The following is a 19,809-nucleotide window of genomic DNA, read 5'->3' on the forward strand; positions in this document are numbered from 1 at the left end:
GAAATTTTTTTTCTGTGTTTCAGGTTTTTCTTCTTTTTTATGTCAAAGGAATTATTTACACAATTTACTAAACTATTTACTGGTAGACTTTTAACCTGCATATTTTAATATTTAGCATTCCTCTTTTTTCCCAAAAATTGTTTTGATTGATCTTATTTTCTTAAAACAATTTTATATTGTGCTACTTTACTTCTCAAACATTAGGAGAAGAGTATTTTCTAACTTTGGAGATTGTAATATTTTTATACAAACCTTTGTCTTTCACCTAAGAATAAGGTTTTATAACCACATTTCTTCAGTTATAAGTTCTCACTGTGAATTATTTTAAGTATCTTTGGAAATTTTAAAATTTGTTCCTCTCCATCTTAGACAGAAACTCATCAGACTTTTATTTTTTTTAATTAATTAATTTATTTATTTTTTGGTCTGTCGTGGGGCTTGAACTCTGGGCCTGGGTGCTGTCCCTCAGTTCTTCAGCTCAAGGCGAGTACTCTACCACTTGAGCTACAGCGCCACTTCCAGTTTTCTGGTGGTTTATTGGAGATAGGAGTCTCACAGTCTCTCCTGCCCGGGCTGGCTTTGAACCGCGATCCTCAGATCTCAGCCTCCTGAGTAGCTAGGATTACAGGCGTGAACCACCAGCGCCCAGCTCATCAGACTTTTAAACCCTCAGACTCATGAATTAAAGCCACATCAGCTCACCACCTAGTTAATCATTCTCTCTAGACTGAAAGCTTTGGTTCTGTATCTTGGCCTCTACCTTCCTTATCCTTATCAGAGGATAGCAGCCTTGGCATAGTCATTTGCTATACCTGCCTAGTCCTAGTTTCAAAGAAAACTAAATCGCATTTTTGACATTTCTAATTTTCTTTTTTCAAAACAATTTCCACAAAGAGGAAGAATTGCTAACTTTACCTTTACTGCCATACACAGTTCAGTGGGCATCTACAAGCATTTTTGATTCACAAGTCTAATACAAAGATCACCTAGTTCTCTGCCACACATGGGACTCAGGGGAACTAGGAATATTATTGGTCAGTACAGAGCAAGATGAATTTATCAATTTGGTTCTGGATCCAAGATCACTATGCAAGATGCTTTAACTCACCTGGTAAATTCTTGTCTGAGGCTTCTGCCATATATGGCTTTTCATCTTGCTCCAGCTTGATAATCAATTGAGGTTTAGGACCGGTGTGCCCTGTTAATAAGAGTGAAGACCTATTGCTCATGCTGTGTCAAAATTGTTGTAAGATTTCAGATATCCTGTTAACAAGGTTGGTCCCAAATCTTCTTTCATTTCTCCCTGGCTCCATGGTTGACTTTCCACGAGGCTTGATTTAATTTTGCAGGTTGTGTGACTTGAACGCAATTCTGTTTCTCAAGGTTAGCATTCTATTAGTTTGAGTACTAACTCCACTTCCAGTTTAAGAGTGGTTATCTTGACATAAGAATCTCTTGGAGATTTCACTGGCAGTTTTTGCTTCAAACTGAAAGCCTCAGATTTCAGACTCCTAAGAATTACAGGCATGAACCACTGCATCTAGTACTAGGTTTGGATTATAAATAAGTACTCCCTCTAAACTAGTGATTTCCAGTTCATATTTCCAATAGTGATAAATAGGTATGTATGTATGTATGTATGTATGTATTTTCTAGATTGAATATCCACCCACAATAATCATCTCAAGTTTGGGAAGAGAGTCTTCTTTTACGGAAGAAATTTTGGAATTTTTTAATTAATTTTTTAAAATATTTTGTGAACAAACTGTACAGAGGGGTTACAATGACATGGGCAAGATAATGAGTACATTACTTATCATGCATTGCAGCCTCCTCCTTTGTTTACCCTTCACATACCTTCCGAGCCTCCCCCAGCGCCCCCACCCAATTCTCCCCCCGCACGCCCCTCCCCCCCACACCAAAGTTGAAAATTCGTTTTCGACATGAAAACTTGTACTTCTCATTGTTGCAATGGATCAACCTGTATCCTTAAACGACTTGTTTTTCCCCATCTCCTCCATAAATTATACCGACATCAAATATAGTGGAAACAGGGGTTATACTGTAGGGGACGGACATACAAAGCAACAAAGAAATAATCTTATAAATGCGTTAGAAACAAATGCATGAAAGAAAAAAAACATTTAAATACATATCTATGGGTTCATTTTCTTAACATCACATTATCTGACCTTTTCTGCTTGACTCATACATATACTAGATATTGCAAGTAAGGGATACCATGGGACCTAAGTTTCTTTGGGCCTGGCTTACTTCACTTAATATAATGTTTTCCAAGCCTTTCCATTTCCTAAAAATTGGGCAATGTCATACTTTCTGATGGAGGCATAGAATTCCATTGTGTATATATACCACATTTTCTTGATCCATTCATCTACTAAGGGGCAGCTGGTTGGTTCCATCTGGGTTGGTTCCATATCTTAGCTATGGTAAATAATGCTGCAATAAACTTAGTTGTACTGGTAGCTTTAGTGTGGTCTTGTTTGTAATCATTTGTTTACAAACATTTGTTTGTAAACAATCCCCCAAAAGTGGGATTACTGGTTCATAGGGGAGCTCTATTTGAAGTCTTTTGAGGAACCTCCATACTGCTGTCCAAAGTGGTTGAACAAGTTTACACTCCCACCAACAATGAAGTAAGGTTCCCTTCTGTCCACATCCCCTCCAGCATCTGTTGTTGTTAGAGTTCTTGATTTTGCCATTCTAACTGGGATGAGGTGGTATCTCAATGTTGTTTTGATTTGCATTTCTTTTGTGGCAAGGGAGGTTGAGCATTTCTTCATGTGTCTATTGGCCATCCTTACTTCTTCTTCAGAGAAGTTTCTCTTCAAGTCTTTAGCCCACTTATTTATTGGGCAGTTGTTTCTTTGAGGATTTGTTGTTGGGGGATTTAATTTTTTGAGTTCCAAGTATATTTTAGATATGAGACCTTTGTCCATTGTATGGCTAGTGAAGATCTTCTTCCAATTCGGGGGTTTCTATTGATCTTGCTAGCTATGTCCTTTGCCATGCAGAAGCTCTACAACTTCATGCAATCCCATTTGTCCAACCTTTCTTTGATTTGTTGTGCTTCCGGGTCTCTATTAAGAAAATATCCGCCTGCTCCAAGGAGACCTAGGGTTTCTCCTATTCCATCCTGTAATGTTTTCAGAGTGTCTTCTTTGACTCCGAGGTCTTTGAGCCATTTGGAGTTGATTCTGGTGCAGGGTGATATATAAGGATCTAGCTTTACTTTTCTACAAGTAATTAACCAATTTTTCCAGCACCATTTATTGAAGAGGCTGTCTTTCTTCCATTCTATTATTTTAGCTCCCTTATCGAATATTAGTTGGCTATAGGTCTAGAGGTTCTTTCTGGGTTTTCAATTCTATTCCTTTGGTCCTGAGTTCTGTTCTTATGCCAGTACCAAGCTGTTTTGATTACTATGGCTTTATAGTAGAGTTTGAATTTTGGTATTGATATTCCTCCACCAATGTTCTTTCCATTGAGGAGCGTTTTTTCTATTTGGGTCTTTTATTGTTCCATGTGAATGTTTGGATTGCCTCTTCTATTTCCTTGCAGGATAAGGTTGGAATTTTGATAGGGATTCATCAAAGAAAGAGAACTATGAACCCATTTCTTTGATGAACATTGATGAAAACTTCTCACCAAAATTTTTGCCAATCGACTTCAACAATTCATCCAAAAAATTATAAAACACGATCAAACAGGATTCATTTCAGGGATGCAAAGCTGGTTCAATATACGCAAATCAATTAATATTATTCATCACATAAACAGGAGCAAGGATAAGAACCACATGGTTATCTCAATAGATGCAGAAAAAGCATTTGATCCAACACCCCTTTATGATGAAGGTTTTGGAAAAATTAGGAATCCATGGAACATTCCTCAATACAATAAAGGCTGTTTATGACAAACCTATAGCCAGAATTATACTTAATGGTGAAAAACTAAAACCATTTCCTCTGAACTCAGGAACAAGACAAGGATGTCCACTCTCTCCACTTCTCTTCAATCTAGTATTACAATGCCTAGCTACAGCAATAAGACAAGATGTAGACATAAAGGAGATCCAAATAGGGAAAGAAGAAATAAAACTCTCCCTCTTTGCAGATGACATGATCTTGTAGTTAAAGAATCCCATAGACTCCACTCCCAAATTACTCAAGCTGATTCAAAACTTTGGCAAAGTAGCAAGGTATAAAATTAACCCCCAAAATCAATGGCTTTTCAGTATTTCAACAATGAGAAAAGTGTGACTGAAATTAGGAAATCAACTCCATTTGTAATAGCCCCACAAAAAATAAAATACCTAGGAATAAACTTAACCAAAGAAGTGAAGGACCTCTATGATGAAAACTTTAAAATCTTGAAAAACGAAATCAAAACAGAACTTAGAAAATGGCAAAACCACCCATGCTCCTCGATTTAGAAGATTAACATCGTGAAAATGGCAATACTTCCCAAGGCTATCTACAAATTCAATGGGATACCTATAAGTTTGGAACTTTTGTCAAACTGCTTTTTTTAATTCTTGAACAATGAAAATAAAATTGCCTCAGAATGTACATAATCTACCTGAAGATTTCATTCCAAACAAATGACATTCCCACAGACTGGAATTTTACATCCAAATAGCATTGAAATTTCGATAAATATTCACATAGCTACTGAAAACAAATCATTTTCCTGGCACCAATGGTTCATGCCTATATTCCTTGCTACTCATTAGGTTGAGATCTGAGGATTGCCATACAAAGCCAGCCCTAGTAAGAAAGCTGTGAGATACTTATCTCCAAATTAACCACCAGAAAGCTTTAAGAGGAGCTGTTGCTCAAGTGATAGAGTGCTCACCTTGAACTGAAGAGCTGAGGCACTGCACCAATGCCCAGAGGTCAAGCCCCACTTAACTTTTCAAGTTAATGTGTTATTTTTGGCTCACCTAAGGACACCAGCATGCTATAGGTTTCTAGCATCACATCTCTATACAGGGTACTCTGAGAAATATCTAATTCCTGCCACTCCTCCCAGCTAAATTCCACAGCCACATTATCAAATGACACCAGATTCTCTAAGGGCACATTCTATCAATTTATTATCCCTGAATCATGAGAACACCAAAGCTAGACTTTCATTCTTCTACATGTATGCTTTTGTATTACAGATTGTGGTTGGTACTTTCTGTGTTATGTATAAAATGAGAGAAAATATAATCAAAGTAGAAAGATTTGCCTCCATATTAACTTGGTAATTACACATACAAAGTTTTTCTAATACATCAGAACACACTTCTGGTTCCAGCAATAAAGACAAGAAAACAGTTCTAAGAAGCTAATAACCTAGCAAGACAACAATAAGTATGAGTCTGAAAGTGTGTGTTTAGCTTATTTTGGTAATATTTACTACATATCTGGGTAACAATGAAGTAAACAAATATGTTTTCTGTATTTTCATATTCTGCCTCATTAACAATATTATTTAGATTTTCTATTAAATAGTGCTCTCATAAACAGTCACAACATAGTCATTACATCATATGGAATACATAACACATTAGTAGATCTATGAAAAGCACAGCATCCAGGTGAATGTTAAAAGGAGTAAAATTACTCAAAAAATAGTAAATGAATGATTTGGCTTTCATAAGATTTGACTAAGTTCTCACAATAAAATACCCGATGTTAATCATTTTTGTTATTAAATTTCTAGATATAAAAGTATGGTCATAGATATCCATATGTTTCCTTCATATGTAAAAACGAACTTCCAGCATGAACATTTCTGAACATCGACTACTTCCTATCACATCAAATACTTACTTATTACCATAAAATGTTTCTTAATCAGCTTTGCATTTTAATAGGCCTTAATGGAAGGATGGATGTAAATGGATAAAGGCTTAAGGAATGCTCAAGATGATCCCCCAAAATGTGAAATATGACCACCACAAGAAGGATAGAGAAAAAAAACTATGAATTGGCACACGATCTAAAAAATATAAAAGTTTTAAAAATTGGAATTAAATATGGCACTAATTTGATGTACAGTGTCTAAAAGGAATACAGTCATTCTTGACAATATCAGAGGTGAATGATGACTAACACACAAAAAGAAAATATATTTATAAAGTGTTGAAAGAAAATAGACTTCAATACACAATCCATCGGGCAAAGGGCCTCTTCTAACAATATAGATTGAAGGTATTCCTAGGGAAAGATAATGCATCATTTACCCATCTTCATTTTAAGTGCTATAAAAATTATTCTGTGGGACTGGGAAGGTGGCTGGCTCAGTGATAGAGGGCTTGCCTTGCATGCCTGCGGCCCAGGGTTCGATTCCTCAGCACCACATAAGCAAAAAAGGAAAAACCGGAAGTGGCACTGTGGCTCAACTGGTAGAGCCCTAGACTTGAGCTGAAGAGCTGAGGGACAGGGCTCAGGGCCAGAGTCCAGGCCCAACAATCAGATAAAAAGAATTATTCTACATCAAGAGAAAAATTAAAATTGCTAACGTAGATCTACACAGACGACAAGATTATTAAAAAGGTAAATGTGTAGGTAAAGGAATGGTACATGCGTAGGTAAAAGAATGTATAGAAAACATTGTATGTAATTTCTCTTGTGAAAAGAAAACTTAAAGTACCATATTCATAATTCATATGGAATTCAAATTCAATATACAAACACATAAGTGTTTTAAAACAAAGTTTGTGAATCCTGTATATGTATCAATTAATATTGTACTTGCATTGCAAATATGGGGGCCTGAGTTCAAAGAATTATTTATACAAAAATTAAAAGGAGAATACATAGGTTATAAGTAGGTTATAAATTCCATTCAATTCCATTGAAAAGTAACTATATTATGCTATATGCTACTACTATGATAATATTGTAAAGTTTAATGTTCTTAGCAAAAGTGTATCCAGCAAGTTAATTCTTTGTGTTCCTAACAAAGTACCCCACAAGGTAGGAAGTTCATTTTCTTGCAGTTCTATAGTAAAAGAATTTTCCTTCACATTTTACTTCTGCTGAAGCTCTGTGCATCAGCCTGAGAATGACCTTTGTTCTTTACATGAAATGTCTGGTTATTTCTGTATGAAGAAAATTAATAAGACCCTTTTAAAAAAATCTTGCAGTCCTTGCATATTTTGAGTTGTACAAATTCAATGGAACATAGAAACAAATCTTTGAAAATGTAGGGCACCTGTATTAAGCATGCAGTCTTATTTTTATCCTGTGAACAATGCAGTATAACAACTATTTACATCAGATTTAATTTGTAATTGGTATCAGAGGTAATTCACAGTGTACAGCAGAATGCCAGCAAGTTATATGAGAGGTGGTTTACAGTGAATTTGAGATGTGTGCAGGCTATATAGAAGCAGAATAAGAAACAAATATCAGATGAGACAAACAGATATTAAATAGCAAAATGTCCATCAAAATAAGACCATACTTTAATTGTAAAGTATAGTAAATATATGAGGCACTGTCTGACATGAACAGAAGAAAGAAAACTTATTGAGCAATCCAAAGTCACGGATTAGAGAGAAATAAAAATTAAAAAAACATACAAAGATACCATGAGCAAAAGTTAATGATGAAAAATACAAATAGTGATAATATGTAGGAAATAAGTATCAGCCCAAAATATATGACCACAGATACAGATCATTGATAATAACAGACTGATGATACATTATGATAATAAAAATTTATGCTGAAAATCAAAGTGTACAAAGACATGTTTAAAAGACCATGCAGTTTTAATACTTTAATCTACCATTACTATTGCAGAACTAATTGGCCTCTTACTAATTGATATAACAACCGGACAAAAAATCAGCACGAACACACAAATGGATTCCATTATGTTAAACTTAATGCTGTTTATAAAACACTATGGTGTTACATTTATCAAGACACATATTCCAAGATTAAAAGTAAATCTGAAGACAAATGGTGTAGAAATCAATATGAGAAATTAAAGTTCTGTTATAAATACATGAAAATTAAAAGATATACTTGTAGTATTCTATGAGTGAAATAAATACAGGGAAATTACAATGGATATCAAAAAAATGTATTCCTTCATTGTGATTTATAGAATATTACATGTAGCCTCTTTCTTACTTCACCTTTGAAATAAAAACAAATAATTTGGGGCTGGGAATACTGCTAAGTGTTAGTGTATTTGCCTATCTGCATAAAGCCCTAGGTTCCATTCCTCAGCACTGCATAAACAGAAAGATTAGGAAATGGCACTGTGGCTCAGGTGGTAGAGTTGTAGACTTGAGCAAATCAAGATCGGGAATGGTGCCTAAGAAGGGCTCAAATTCAAGCTCCAGGTTTGGCAAAAAAAGGGTTTAAATATGTATGGTGTATTCACATGGACATTTTCAGAAGAGTGGGGGAAAGCCAGAGAACTAGAAGGAAATGGGGTAAAAAGAGGATCTGTGGAGGCCATTAGGCATTGATGAAAGTAAGCTATAAAAATCATGAGACAGGACGGAAGGGAAACATTGGGAGAGAGTGAGGGTATGAAAGGAAATGTACTCATTACCTGGCCCAAGGACTGGTAGTCTCCCCATACATCACCACAATAACAATAGATTCAATTAAATTTGAAACAATTTCTTCATGGAGTTGTGTGAGCATAAAGTTAGTGAAGAAAATGTACCACAGTTAGAAGAACAGCTACAATTATTAGAAATAAAATACGTCACTTATACTGGAGCTTAGCTTGAATATTAATTTTACATATGCTGTTAAAAATAATCTAATTTTATCATAGTATCCAATTAACTGTTAATGATAAATATTCAGGTAAGTAAAAACAAAACAAAACAAGTGCTTCTGGCTCAAGATGCTTATCGTACCCTAGCTACTAAGGAGGCTGGAAGCCAGACAACTGTGTAGACAACTCAAATTAAACAGCTAATCAACATATTGGAGGAGGTGTGGCTCAAGAGATAGTTCCAAAAAAGAAATTAAAGCACAGCTTAGGAAGTGGAAAAACCTACCATGCTCCCAGAATGGGAGGACCAACATCGTGAAAATGACAATACTTCCAAAGGCTATCTACAAATTCAATGCCATACCTATCAATAGTCCAACCTCATTCTTCAATGAAATAGAAAAAGCAAGCCAGAAATTTATATGGAACAATAAAAGATCCCAGATAGCAAAAATGATCCATACCAGAAAGACAATGCTAGTAGAATATCACTACCAAATTTCAAACTGTACTACAAAGCCAATGTAATCAAAACAGCTTGGTAATTGCACAAGGACAAACTTGAGGACCGAAGGAATAGGACTGAAGTCCCGGAAATGAACACACAGACCTGTATCCACTTAAACTTTGAGAAGGAAGCTAAAAAATAGAATGGAGGAAAGACAACTTCGTCAGTAAATGGTGGTGGAAAAAGTGGTTCATTACCTGTAGAAAACTAAAGCTATATCTGAATATATCACCCTGCACCAGTATCAACTCCAAATGGATGAAAAACCTCACATTCAAAGCAAACACCCTAAAAATCACTACAGAAAAGTATAGGAGAAACTCTAGGGCTCCTTGGCACCAGCCAAAATTTTATTAATAGAGACCCAGAAACACAACAAATCAAAGAAAGGTTGGACAAATGGGATTGCATGAAACCACAGAGCGTCTGCATGGCAAAGGACATTGCTAACAAGATAAATACAAAGCCCACAGATTGGGAGAAGATCTTCAGTAGGCATAAAATGAACATGGGTTTCATATCTAAAATATATTTAGAACTCAAGAAATTAAATCCCCAACAACAAATCCTCAGAGAAACAACTGCCCAATAAATAAGTAGGCTAAAGACTTAACAAGAATCTAATCTGAAGAGGAAATAAGAACGGCCAAAAGACATATTTAAAAAAATAGGCTCAACTAATAAATATGTTAGAAACAATTACAAGAAAGAAAATACATTTGAATCCTTAACGGGGTTCATTTCGCCTAAAATCAACTTATCTGACCGTTTCTGCTTGTCTCAGACGTATACTATTTATTGCATATAAGGGAAACCATGGGACTTATGTTTCTTTGGGCCTTGCTTACTTCACTTAGTATAATATTTTTTCCAAGTTTTTCTATTTCATAACAAATAGGGCAATGCCATACTAAAAAAAATACAAAAAAAACCGAAAAAGTTCAACTTCTCTAGACAAAAAGAAATGCAAATTAAGACAACCTTGAAATTCCACTTCACCCCAGATAGAATGGCTATAGTCAAGAACACTAATATCAACAGATGCTGGAGGGGATGTGGACAGAAAAGGGAACACTACTGCATTGTTGGTGGGAGTGTAAACGTGTTCAACCACTTTGGAAAGTAATATCGAGGTTCCTCAAAAGACTCCACATAGTGCTCCCCTATGACCCAGCAACCCCACTTTAGGGTATTTACCCAAACATCACAAACAAGAGTATATTAAAGCTACCAGCACACCTATGTTTATTGCAGCTTTATTTACCATAGCTAAGATATGGAACCAACCCCAATGCCCCTCAGTAGATGAGTGAATCAAGAAAATATGGTATTTACATATATATGCATATATATAATATTTATACATATATGTGTATATATATACACACACACACACACATACACACACTCACACAATGCTTTTCTATGCCTCCATCAGAAATAAAGGCATCACCCCATTTATTAGGAAATGGAAAGACTTGGAAAAACTTGGATTAAGTGAAGTACACCAGGCCTAAAGAAACATAGGTCCCATGGTCTCCCTTATTTGAAATAACTAGTACATGTCTAGGGCAAGCAGAAATGGTCAAAAGCTATGTACATATGACCATATAAGATGATATGAAGCGAAATGAGCCCTAAGACTGGAACCCAAGTGGTTTTTCTTTTTCTTGGTATTGTTTTTCAATGCACTTATAATGTACTATGTGATTTTTTTTGTTCCTTTGGTATATTCTTCCCCCAAGGTATAACCCTGTTTTCACTGTATTTGTTTGCGGTGCCCTAGATCTTTTATATACATTTTTCTAATTTGGGGATAGGACGCAAAAAAAAAAAAACCACCAAAATGCTTAAATAGGGATACAAGCTGACCCATTGTAACAATGAGATGTACAATACACTAGGTTGAAAATGACTTTACCATTTGTGTGAGGGAGGGTGGGAGGAGTTGCAGAGGTGAAGAGGAAAGAAATTGTAGGGGGAAAACAATGGAGGAAGTAACAATGCTCCATAGGAAATGCACTCATGTAACTGTAACCCCTCTGTTCACTATTTTACAATAAAAAAAGATATTTTTAAAAAAGAAGTAGTGCAAATAGTGAAGGAGGAAGCTGATTGACTGTGAGGCCTGTGAGTTCCTGTTCCAATACTAGCACAAGAAAGGCACAGTGGAGGCTGAGGTAGGTGTATCCCATTAGATTTGAATTTAGACACCAAATATGGAAACACAGCAAATCCTCATCTCAGACATAAAGAGAAAAGCAACTGATTGGGTAAGAAAAATGTCATTTCCATGAGCCATGTCAGCAAAGGAAAATTGATTAGTAAAACAAACAACTTCCCAGATACATCATTTGAAAAAAGGTGAGAGAGAGATGGAGAGAATGGGGACTGAAAGAGAAGAAGACACAGGGAGGAAAATATACAAAAAGTGAGACAAAGAGTGAAATGATGAAATCTTATGAGTAGGAAACAGAATGAAGAGAGTAAATAGAGAAAAAATCTTGCGAGGACACCTTAGGAAAAATACAGAGGGCTTTCTAGGAAGACCACACACTATATCATCAAATATTATCAGGTTTTATATGGAGAGTAATTTAATTACATATATCTTACTAAGTAATCTCTAATATTTGAAGTCGTGTGTGTCACCACACTATTTCAGAAACTCCAGTAAAACTTCTTTAACATAATTCAACATTACTCATGAGGAAATGATCTCTGACAAGTTGTCAGCAAATGTCCACTTTACATGACAAGTGACCCCTTCAATGGCATTGGATTACAAAACAAGTGTGACTACTTTATCTCACATCAGAAAACTGGAGGCAAATCTGCCCTCAACTAAGACATACTGTAACAATTTATAATCTACAAATTCTAAAAAACGTCTTCACCTCATTTAGGAGTAAGTTCTTGAAGCTGAATCTATTTTTTTTTTGTTTTTAAATCTTGGATAAACTTAGTTTCCTAAATGGAATGTAAAAATTGAGATATAAAAAGTAACTCACCAGAGATCCTCTCATTCTTTCTTGCTGTTGACTATGAAGAGAAGATTCTGATGCATGGCTTAGAGAAAAGGCAATTGACATAGTCAGGAAAGAACCTGTGTGATTATGTCCGAGATTTTCCTGCTCAAAACATTATACATGGAATGAAAAAAGCACAAAGTCTTCTTATGGGAGAAAAATCTTCGATGTCTCCAGTAGAGTATTAAATGCTCCGCTGAAGATGACTCCACAATCCATTAGTTGGTAGACAAACAGTATTCTAGGTTAATATACATGCAGAATTCATAAAAACTAAGGTTCCTAAAAATAATTGAATATTAAAACAAAAATCCACCACTTTAATACCACTAGTTATTAAGGAAATACGTTGTATGAATTATTTTTCTATTCATTAAAATGGATCCTAAGACTCCATTGAGCTTTTGGACTCTTATTCATTTATATATTTAAACTCCATGGAGAGAATATAGGTTATAACTCAATACTATCTCACCCAAAATTATACAGGGAAATGTATAATACTTATTACTTTTATTATAATATTTCAGTAATGGTTTTCAAATGGCACATTTCCCTGCATCCAAATACTTGAAGCACCCTTGAGCAATAACTTGAAATTTGTCATTTAACCTGCTTAACATAATCAGTAAAGATTATGTAAATACAGGTTTGAGAATTCCCTAATGCTCATATTCCTAAACAATTCTATGAAGAATTGTGGCCATCCTCCATGAGATAAAGGGCTTAATAAAGATGAAACATGAAATATTAGTCATAGAAGTGACAGAACACCAACCACCCAATCACAGCCAAAGAACCAGAAGATTAAAATCTTATGTTGCACAAATAATACTAACACAAAATTCTAAGCTGAGGACACCCTAAAATGCAGACTTATAAAAATAAAAAATAATTTAAATATCCATATGCTTTTCTTATATTTATTGTTTAGATTATACACAGGAATGCTACTATCCAGAGGTTTTTTTCTTATTTTTTTTTACACAACTACGTGGAATAGAAATCTTAATATAAAATAACATAAACTTTACAGTGATATGTACGAAATATGAAAATATACTCTGTAAATTTCAGTTCGGTTGTTTGTGCTAAGAAATAATATGAATTACTTAAAAGCAACATTTGTACATTCATTTTGGATTGTTCCACAAGAATGATTTCATACTTTTAAAAAGTTACAAAGAAATTTCTGTAGGCTAATTATCCATATTCCAATACTCAAAATCAAAAGTGTTGTAGATTTCAGGGTGGGATATTTTCTTTTTGTTTTGGGATTTAGAGTATCCTCCTTAAATTTAAAGTTTTCTATTCCATATTATTTTTTTACAAACATAATCTATATTTAATAGAGTTTATTGTGTAACTCGGCTCTGGTGGCTCATGGTTGTAATCTTAGCTAATCAGAAGGCTGAGATCTGAGCACCACAGATTGAAGCCAGCTGGGGCAGGAAAGTGTAAGAGACTCTAATCTCCAATAAACTACTAAAATACCTAGAAGTGGAGATGTGGTTTAAGTGGTAGAACATTAGGCTGGAACAAAAGAAGCTCAGGGTCAATGTCCAGTGCTTGAGTCCAAGAACCAGGTCTAGCACACAAAAAAAGAGCATTTTATTTTATTGTATTTAAATTCTATTGAACAATTTCTTTGGAATACAGATTTATGCAGTCTCTCATTTTAAATGATGTAAATTAGGCTCATTTATCTAGTGGAAAAATTGTAACATGTCAAGAACAGATAAGATAGAGAATACCCATGCTAGTAACATTTTAAGCTAGGAAACTCCGTAGGAAGTGCAAAGGATAAAAAGGGATCAACATGTTTCACTAACATCTTTTAAAGGAATGTTCAAGATTTATTGACTTCAATTTCCATGAAGAATTTCTTAAGTGAAATAATACTTTTTCGAGCAGATTGAGACAAAATAGAGAACATTACCTAAAACCAAGAAATTCTGAAAAACCAAAACTGATTAGGAAGCATAGAATTTACAGTTAATGCTATCCAATGTCATATGGGCAGATTTTCCACTCCTCAAAGGAGAAAAAAAACACTTTTGTTTTTGAGATGAGGAGAGAATGCGGAATATGGGAGGTGTTTGGTGGTTACATTAGTATTTTTGTTGTTATGATAAACTTTGCAATTTAACTCGGTAAAAGCCTATTACCTGCCAAAAGTGACTAAGGAACAATTTTCTAATAATGTACAATTTTCTTAGAGGAGATTCAAACTCAAAAAAATGATTTACATGAAAAATAATAGAGAAAGTAGTTGAAAAGTCCATTCAAAAATGTTTTATTCCACTCAAATGAACTTAATACATGTGTTCTTTACAATTATGCTTGGATTGTTCATGAAAATTTCAAAAGACATTAAACAAAGCAGGCCATCATCTTATTTCCCTGTTAACTAGTTTTTTTATTTTGCAACACATGTGTTTGAGGCACATAGCAAAAAAGAAAAAAATCACAGAAGGAAAAAGAATCTAAAAACAAGTTAAATACATAGAGTTTTTTTATTGTGAAAATACTGTACAGAGGGGTTCAATTACACGGGCAAGATAATGAGTACATTTCTTATCAAGCATTGTAGCCTCCTCTTTTGTTTCCCCTTCCTATTCCTTCCCATCCTCCTCCCAGCCCCCCAACCCAATCCTGCTCCCTCCCACCAAAGTTGTAAAGTTCATTTTTCCACATAACATCTTCCACATAACCGCTCATTGTTGCAATGGATCCACCTGTATCCCTATTTAAACATTTTTTTTTCCCTTCCCCTCCACAAATTATACCAACCTCAAATACAGTGAAAGCAGGGGATATACTATGGGGTAGGGACATACAAAGCAACAAAGAAATGATCTTTTAAATGTGTTAGAAACAATCATCTGAAAGAAAAAAAAACATTTGAATACATATCTTAGGGTTCATTTCCCTAACATCAACTTATCTGACCTTTTCTGCTTGACTCAGACATATACTAGTTATTGCAAATAAGGGAAACGATGGGACCTAAGTTTCTTTGGGCTTAATATAATTTTTAATATAATAACTTAACATAATTTTTTCCAAGTCTTTTCATTTCCTAAACATAGGGTTTCTTTGTTTATGGCTTTGCTGAATATACATGAATTGTCAATACCAAGCAGTTCATTTTTACTACACCTTTACTTTTACATCAGTTCTTAGGTTGTCTAAAACATTGAAATACAAATAAAACGTGTAGCAAAAATAATTTGAGCAAACAGCAGGTAATTTCACAAATAATGGAATGTGAACCATTTCTGCCCTTAATTGGGTTACAACTTTGTCTGAAAGAACACTTCTGGTGCTGTAGTCAAAGGTGTGCTCACTGAAATAGATTCTTCCACAGAATTACATAATTGCACCTTGGAATAGCCATGGAATATTTGAGCCACAGCCCTACAAGTGCTCCAAAATTTTATAATACCCACAATAACCACACCTTGACTGGAACCAATTTCCCTCTTAATCTCCACCAGGACAAATCAATATGTAGGAAGATTTCTTCGCTTAGACATGGAATCAGTTTCAACACTGGCTCTTGTGAAGTCACCATGAACCAAAGCACATGCCAAACATTTATACCTTGTTTAAAAATTCCACATCATCATACTGGCCATCTCATGATGAAAACGGATAACTCACTAAATGTTAACGGGCTTTACTCTTCTAATATGAAACAAACTAACAGAAAACACATGGGAAATACAGAAATTAAAATAGAAGTAACATAACCCACATAAAGTATAAAGTTCAGCAATGATTTCATCAAAAGCTGTCTTTTCAAGAAAAGAAACTTCCTCTGTGGAGTTCAGAATCTCATAATTGAACACTGAGAATTTAGGGGCCAGACACAATCTGATAGGATGCATTGGTTGCATTTCCTTTTTGCTGACTTAAAAAACTTCTTGGTATGCTTGGTGTGCCTGATTCACAATTCATTTCTTGTCATTACCAGCAGCAACCTCAGCCATGATATGATAGAAGTTTTTCTTTATTTTCAAATAGAAAACTTTTCTCTTTGCTTGTGGAGCATTAGGGGTCAAGAACTTTTCCAAAAGAGATAGTATATCATTGCAGATATCTCTTAGCTTGTTCTCAATTCTTCCTGTGTTCTCACACGATTTGCTGCTTTTTCTCAGAACTTTCTGTCTTTTGCTCAATACTTGAAACTACACTCCAAGATGACCTATGGGTTCCAATAAGCAGCTGAGAGAAGATTCCTTTCCTCATTAGGTAATTCAGCTTCTTGCTCATTTCCAGACTTGATGCAGGCTGCCATATCACCATATTGCTCAGCTTGCTTGGCCACTTTGGCCCTATGGCACCATCTCATTTCTATCCATGACTGCATGTCCTGTGTCCTGAATAGGTGGTGGAGGAAAGACAGGGGGTCATTGGTCTCTGGACGATGGCAGAAGCAGCGGTGAGGCTGAGATTTTGTCCCTGGATCTCACAGCTCACAGGCTCCAGCCCCTCTGCAGCCCCATTGGGCTTCTTCACATTCAATTTTATTGTTTTTCCATGTGACGAATATCCGTAATTCTCCCTGAAAATTTCAAAATTAAAGTACATTTTGCTTGCTGCTCATTTTTTGTCATGTTAAAATGATTTCATATGCAGCATTATAGTAACGTGTGATTGTGGGTTTTATTTTTTGAAACAATATGGCCTATGGCAGTGTGTATGGTGCCAGGTGTTCAATGTGCACAATCTAGGATGACCTCGCACCATGATGATATGATGAGCAAAACCTTGCCTTCTACTCCAAGTGTCACTCAGAGTCAAGAGTTTCACAATTTTGAACAGTTGGGACATGATCAAGTTTGTCTAAATTCCTGAGAAATGGGAAAAAGGAGCTATTGGTATGGAGCTATCTTCATACAGAGTTTCTGAATGCTACTTTTACACATGAGACTGCTCAATGTTACTTGATATATATTCCTCATCTTTTAAAAAATTCTGCAATATTTTACTGTTGTTTAAATGTGCAAGAAAATTCCATTAAATTACTGTTTTTATTTAAGTTCTGAGATAAAACCACTTTTTAAAACATCTTTCTAGGGCTTGGAATGTGTTTCATTGGTAGAGTGCTTGTCTTGCATGCATGAGGCCATGGGTTTGACTCAGCATCACATGAACAGAAAAAGCCAGAAGCAGTACTGTGGAACAAATAGTAGAGCATGAGCCTTGAGATGAACAGCTGAAGGACAGCACCCAGGCCCAGAGTTCATGCCCCACGATCTACAAAAATATATATGCATATTTTTTAATTTAAAATATCAAGACACATTTAATAAAAAGCAAAGTTGCTGTTCAGACAAAAATTGCTGTTATCAGCCAAGAGAGAAATAAGCCAGGAAGGTTTGATTACCAGAGGAGACATACCATGGTACCTGGCTCCTGTCATCCTGGAGGTGGGAGGTAAGACTTTTTCCACTTTAGGATTACAGTAGCCAGAGGAGGTTGCAGAGATATTTAAAGGTACCAGAGTCAACAGGTGTCATGGGTTCTTTTGGCTACTTCCTGCTGGGGAGGTGAAGGAGTCACTGGAGCTGGGGATATTAGGGTCCAGCAGGGCAATGTAAATGATGTCTCCAGTTGCCGGTAGTATTAGGATAGCCATGACTTGCTCCCAGGTGGTGTCCTGGGTTGGGACTGTTAACCTGTTAAAGGAGACTTTTGGATAGATCAGGCAAAAAGATGACAAGGTACCAAGGTCAGTTAACATGAATGGCATAGGATAACACACATTAGCCATGGGCCAGAAAAGTAATATTTGAAGCATAAGCCCCTACTAAGGGAAGTAGGGAGAAAGGGGGTGTCTAGTGTCTTTTGGACAACTAGGTAAGGGAGAAGAAAATGCACTAGTTGAGAATACCAGTCAGAGGCTACTATAAATACAAATAGCAAGTAACAAAAACAAGACTGGAACTTTCTGTCCAGATAGAAGATAGGCAGGTATGGACATTTAGGTGGGCAAGCAACTGTTTCTCTTGTTCTTCCAGTTCTGATTAATTTTGAAAGGGCAAGCACAAAGTGACTCCATTTAGGATGTCATCTCCTCTTATTGCTCTCCATGGTTTTCCATTTTCAGGACTAATTTTGTCCTAGATGGTGCAGGGCGGGGGTAGTGGAAGGGGGTGTCTTAGAGTCTGTTGCTCGGAGAGCTTCTCCTACTTGGCATTGTCTGGTTTGAACTCAAGGTCTGGGCACTCTCCCTGAGCACTTCTGCAAGGCTAGTACTCTACCACCTAAGAGAGTTGCTTGGAGGTGAGATTCTTTTGAGCCATGCCTCCAGACTGGCACATGGCTGATTAGCTGGGAAATTGAGTTTTAGAGAGATTCTTTGTGTTCAGGATGGCTTTGAACTGTGGCAAAAGGAATCTTTGTCACAAAAGCCCTTTTTATTTCCAATAAAAGCAACAAGGAAATCAACGAGATTGAGGTTACCTATAACTTGTAAACAATTGGCTAAAAATTATTTGTCAGGGTTTTGTAGTAAATCCCAGTAGATGTTTATAAACTCCATCTGATTGGCATTCTAAGTACCACCCCTTGCATCTGGGCAGCCTGTTTAAAGTCACTTATATACAACATTTAACCTTTAACAGATGTACAGACACTTTTTTAGGCTCTAGCATCATATCTTGTTTAACATTTTGGTTTGTAAAAATTTTTTCTGGTTGGATGAATAGCCTGATCTGTAATGGTTGCAGCAATGTCTGCCTCTGTAGGCAGTTAGATCTAAATGGGGACCTAATCTCAAGTCCACACAACTTTCTTTCCTTAGCAGATGAATTAATGTGGATGGGCCAGCTCAAAACTCACTGCCAATTGGGACTTTGAGCTGATACAGGTGGGTTGGGATTTAAATTATCCCTCATATTTTACATCTTTAGCTTTCACTACACACTATCATAGATGACTGGGAAGTCCATGCTGAGTTAGCCAGACATGGGCATTAAGCATGCCTACAAACTCTCTTCCCATGACCTCTGTACTCTGTTCAATCTTTGAAGAGACAAGCACAAGTGACTTCAGGATCTGATACCATCTCTGCCATCCAATGAGCAGTGGCTTACTGCCTCTGCATATTCCAACATTTTCAGGGTTCCAGGAATGCCTTTGTCTATGCTGGAATAAATGCGTCTTTGACAGTTTCCTTGGTCGGTTGGTGGACTTGAACTCAGGGTTTGAGCATTGTCCCTCAAATCTCCAGATCAAGGCTAGTACTTTGCCACTTTGAACTCCAAACCAACTCGGCTTTTGAACACTCTGCTAGCAGATTAAAGATGACAATCTCACAGGGACCTTTCTCTGCCCAGCCTAGCTTGACACCAGTGTTCAGATTAATGAATCTTTACTTGTGGGCATATTTACTCCAACTAAAAGCTGAAAGATGGTCATTGGAAGTGGATTTATAAGCATGGTCTTACCTTGAACTTATTAAGGGCCAAAATTCCATGTGACAAACTTGTCCTATAT

General features: G+C 36.0%; 1 pseudogene; it reads right to left on the reverse strand.

Annotated features, from left to right (window-relative positions):
• LOC138837179 (zinc finger protein ZFP2-like) overlaps positions 1-19,809 on the reverse strand; it is a 39,009-nt pseudogene that overhangs the window by 3,265 nt on the left and 15,935 nt on the right.

Source organism: Dipodomys merriami, unplaced genomic scaffold (assembly GCF_024711535.1).
Source record: "Dipodomys merriami isolate MVZ:Mamm:240054 unplaced genomic scaffold, mDipMer1.0.p SCAF_265, whole genome shotgun sequence".
NCBI lineage: Eukaryota > Metazoa > Chordata > Mammalia > Rodentia > Heteromyidae > Dipodomys > Dipodomys merriami.